The sequence below is a fragment of the Triticum aestivum genome, chromosome 4A (genome assembly GCF_018294505.1).
Source record: "Triticum aestivum cultivar Chinese Spring chromosome 4A, IWGSC CS RefSeq v2.1, whole genome shotgun sequence".
In the NCBI taxonomy this organism is placed as follows: domain Eukaryota; kingdom Viridiplantae; phylum Streptophyta; class Magnoliopsida; order Poales; family Poaceae; genus Triticum; species Triticum aestivum.
In genome coordinates this window covers 17,418,286-17,423,377 of record NC_057803.1, presented here as the reverse complement: position 1 = coordinate 17,423,377, position 5,092 = coordinate 17,418,286, and positions in this window count along the sequence as shown.

Here is a 5,092-nt window from a genome sequence, read left to right as displayed (position 1 = left end):
TCGCATTTGGGGTTCTTCTTTTATTTTGGTTCCATAGTCGGACCTTGTGTGTATTTGGATGATGTAATGCTTTAATCATGTAATTGTGTGAAGTGGCGATTGTAAGCCAACTATGTATCTTTTCCCCTATTGTATTACATGGGTTGTGTGAAGATTACCTCACTTGCGACATTGCTTTCAATGCGGTTATGCCTCTAAGTCGTGCTTCGACACGTGGGAGATATAGCCGCATCGAGGGCGTTACACTGCCAGCCGCAGCTAGACTCGCATCACCATTGAGCGCGACCAAGACGGCCGCCCAAGAGCAGTGGAACGACGGGATGACTGTCTGCCTCCTCCCCCTCGCAGGGAAAGGCGCGTCTCCCCGCCGCCTGTAGATCACCCGACACTCGGCGACCGCCTTGGCCGCGGAGAGGGAGTCGGAGAGAACGATGCCCGCCACCGGATCGACCGGTTTCATCGGTCCCTGGCGCTAGAAGAGGAAGATGAGTTGGGTCCGCCCTGTTTCGGCCCCCGCATTCGAGACGAGCCCTTCCCCAAAGGGTTCACGCTCCAAAGAGACACACCCAAATACACCGGCTCTGTGAAGCCGGAGAACTGGGTGGTCGACTACTCTGCCGCCGTCAGCATAGCGAATGGCAACAAGCATGGTGCTGTGAAGTACGTTCCGCTCATGCTCCAGGGCATGGCCCATACATGGCTGAACAGCCTGAAGCCCCACAGCATCAACAGCTGGGTCGACTTCACCGAAGCTTTCATCCGCAACTTCACCAGCACGTACAAGCGGCCGCCCAAACCTCGCCAGCTCTCCTTGTGCGTACAAGGCCCCAACGAGTCGACTCGCGACTACCTCACACGCTGGGTCGAGCTCCGCAACTCTTGCGAAGGCATGCACGAGGTGCAGGCTATCGAGTACTTCACCGCTGGGTGCCGAGAGGGCACCCTCCTCAAGCACCGACTCCTCTGCGATGAGCCAGCGACCCTCGATGAGCTGCTGATCATAGCAGATAAATATGCCACGGCCGACTCCTCCATGAAGGCAGAAATCCAATTTGATGCATCTGGCAAAGTGGCCCCTCAAGCTCGTCGAACCCCGGTTGGCGACACTAGTCGGCGCCAGCAACCAAGCGACAACAAGCGCAAGGCCATGCAGCCGGCTTCCACAAGCCGACAGGTGGCGACAGTCGACGACCAGCAGCCGGAAGGGCAGCCTCCATCCAAGCGCCCGAAGGGCGGCAAGTCCAATTGGCTGCCTGCTTTTTCGTATGAGCAGACTCTTGACGCACCCTGCAAGTTCCATAGTGGTGTGAAGCCGTCCAATCACACCACTCGGAAATGCCATTGGCTCACCAGGATCGCCAAGGGAGATGGCCTTCTGCCTCCTCCGCCTGCTGGGCAGCTGCCTCCTCCTCCCCCCAGCAGCTGGTGGTTCGACCAATCCGAGCCATACAAGACGAGTATCCTGAAGAGCATGGAGCTTATGTCGTGTTCACCAGCGTGGCCGACAACAAGCACAATAGACAGCAACGACAGCAAGAAGTGAATGCAGTAGCATCAGAGACCCTCGAGTTCATGCATTGGTCCGAGAAGCCCATCGATCGGAGCAGAGCCGACCACCCGGAGGTGATGCCCAATCCCGGTTCCTACGCCCTGGTTCTGGATGCCACCTTTGCCACTGATAGGCGAGCTGCTCGCTTTCCCCGAGTTTTGATAGATGGCGGCAGCAGCATGAACATTCTGTACAAAGATACCATGGAGAAGTTAGGAATCAAACAAAGCCAGCTTCAGCTCAGTCGGACTGTATTCCATGGCATAGTGTCTGGCCTTTCCTGCTCACCAATCGGCAAGATCTAGATAGACATCCTCTTTGGAGACAAATATCACTTTCGCCGAGAGCCAGTCTGGTTTGAGGTGGTGGACCTTGAGAGCCCTCACCATGCACCGCTTGGCCGACCTGCTCTGGCAAGTTCATGGCGGTCCCCCACTATGCTTACCTCAAGATGAAGATGCCAAGTTCCAAGGGAATTCTGACCATAGCAGGGGATTACAAGAAGTCGTCCACTTGCGCAGCAGATAGCAGCCAGCTGGCCGAGTCCCTTGTGATTGCGGCCAAGAAGCGGCTCCTTGACCGAGTTGCGGCGATGGCAGGCAAGCAGCCGGAGATGTCGCCCAACCCCAAGGAGTCGGAAGCCGAGGGCTCGTTCAAGCTGGCCAAGGAGACAAAGAAGATACCCTTGGACCCAGAGCACCCGGAGAGGTATGCTGTCATAGGTGCAAACCTCGACAGCAAATAGGAAGGCGAGCTCGTCAATTTCCTCTGTGAGAATCGGGACATCTTTGCATGGTCACCTAAAGACATGCCGGGTGTTCGGACGGATTTCGCCAAGCACAAGTTACATGTCCAGTCTGATGCCAAGTCAGTCAGGCAGCCCTTGCGCCGCCTGTCAGAAGAGAAGAGAAGAGTCGTTGGAGAAGAGATAGCCCGGCTGCTGGTAGCCGGCTTCATCATGCAAGTGTTCTTTCCAGAGTGGCTGGCCAACCCAATCCTTGTGTTGAAGAAAAACAAGCAGTGGTGCATGTGTATTGATTACACCAGCCTCAACAAAGCCTGCCCCAAGGACCCGTTTGCTTTGCCGAGAATCTACCAAGTGATAGACTCCACAGCCGGATGCAAGCTGTTGAGTTTCTTGGATGCATATTCAGGGTATCACCAGATCAAGCTAAACCTGGCCGACAGACTGAAGACCGCCTTCATCACACCATTTGGAGCCTTCTGCTACTTGACCATGAAGTTCGGCTTGAGGAATACCGACGCCACATTTCAACGTTGCATGCAGAAATGCCTCCTCAAAAAACTCGGTAGAAATGCCCACGTTTACGTGGACGATGTCGTGGTGAAGACGGAGAAGCGTGGAACGCTGCTAGAAGACCTGAAAGAGACCTTTGAGAACCTATGCCGGTTTCAAATCAAGCTCAACCCACAGAAATGCGTCTTCGGAGTACCAGCCGGCTAGCTTCTTGGATTCCTGGTCTCAGAGCGCAGCATAGAGTGCAACCCTGTGAAGATCAAGGCCATCGATAGGATGGAAGTACCCACCCGACTGCTGGATGTGCAGAAGTTCACCGGCTGTTTGGTGTCCATCAGCCGTTTCATCAGTTGGCTGGGAGAGAAGGCTCTTCCCCTGTACCAGCTCATGAAGAAGACCACTTTTTTCGAGTGGAACGACAAGACGGATGCAGCTTTTCTCCAGCTCAAGAAGATGTTGACTACTCCGCGTGTCCTGGCGGCTCCGACTCCTAAGGAGCCCATGCTCCTCTACATCGCCGCCACCAGCCGAGTGGCCACTACAGTCATAGTGGTAGAACGCAAGGAGGAAGGAAAGGCGCTACCAGTCCAGAGACTGGTGTATTACTTGAGTGAAGTGCTGTTAGCTTCCAAGCAAAACTACCCCACTACCAGAGATGTGCTACGGCGTGCACTTTGCCGCCAAGAAATTGAAGCCGTATTTTCAAGAGCACCCAATCACTGTGGTCTGCACAGCTCCACTGGCCGAGATCATTGGAAGCCGGGATGCTTCAGGCCGAGTGGCCAAATGGGCCATCAATTTGGCCCCCTGCACTATCTACTACCAGCCTCGCACCGCCATCAAGGCACAAGCGTTGGCCGACTTCCTCGTCAACTGGGCCGAGACCCAGTACCTGCCACCAGCGCCCGACTCCACCCATTGGCGGATGCATTTTGATGGTTCCAAGATGCGCACTGGTTTGGGGGCTGGCATCCACTAGTAGAAAAAGGGGCTTTGGTTCAGCCAGAAAAGAGCATTAGTATCGGTTGCATTACGAACCAGGACTAATGTGAGCATTAGTCCCGGTTCGAGCGGCTAGGGCACCGTACAGGCATTAATCCCGATTCAAATGGGACCTTTAGTCCCGGTTGGTGCCACGAACCGGGACTAAAGGGTGCGATGCCCATTAGTACCGGTTCGTGGCACGAACCAGTACTAAAGGTTAGACCTTTAGTACCGGTTCGTGCCACGAACCGGTACTAATGGTGCAATTTTCAAATCCTACCCCCACCCCGTGTATCGCCTTTTCAGTTTTGTAAAAAGAAAAAGAAAATGACAAAAACTTCAAAAGTTAAAATCCTTCGAGATGTAGTTATGTTACTACATCTACTAGTTAGGAAAATTTTAAAACTTAAATTTGGACATGTTTTGCAAAAAGTGTAGGGAAAATGTAAAACGGCTATAACTTTTGCATACGATGCCAAAAAAAACGTAGAATATATCAAAATGTTCAGCACGAAAATCTGCATCCGGTTTTGATGGCCTACGGCCTGTTTGCAAAATTTTAGATTCCTCAAATTCTAAAAGGGAAAAAAAGTTATGCTCAAATTTCAGTTTTTTTGAATTTTCGTTAAATCTGGTCAAACTACTTATTCAAGAAGTATTAGTGTTACTAAATAATTATTCAAGAATATTAGTGTTACTAAATAATTATTTCAATTTTTTGAATTTTGGTCAAATCTGGTCAAACAGTGGTCAAACTACTAATTCAAGAAATATTAGTGTTACTAAATAATTATTGTTTTTTAGAATGATAGTTTCAAACTCAAAAAGTGAAATGTGTGACTTCATGATCAAGCTAAACTCCTGAGGGTTAATAGGATTGACATCTCACTATTGTCAGGAAAACAACAAGTGCAGACTAGGGTAGTGAACCCGGAAGTTACGCATGCTCAGGCTGGGGTAGTGAGAGGATGGGTGACCGTTCGGGAAGTTAGATGATTTGGAATGATGAGGGGTGATTAGAGATTAGAGGTTAAATTGAGCAGTGATGAGAGCTGATTAGAGATTAGAGGTTAAAATAATTCAATTTGAAAATTTGGTAAAAAAATTCAAAAACAAATTTTCAAAAAAAATAAAATTTCATAAAATTTCATTTAGTATCAGTTGGTGGCACCAACCGGGACTAAAGGTGGACCTCCACGCAGCGGCCATGTGGAGGGCCTTTAGTCTCGGTTCATATAAAAACTGGGACTAAAGGGGGATAAATGGCCCTTTTTCTACTAGTGATCGTCCTCACCTCTCCC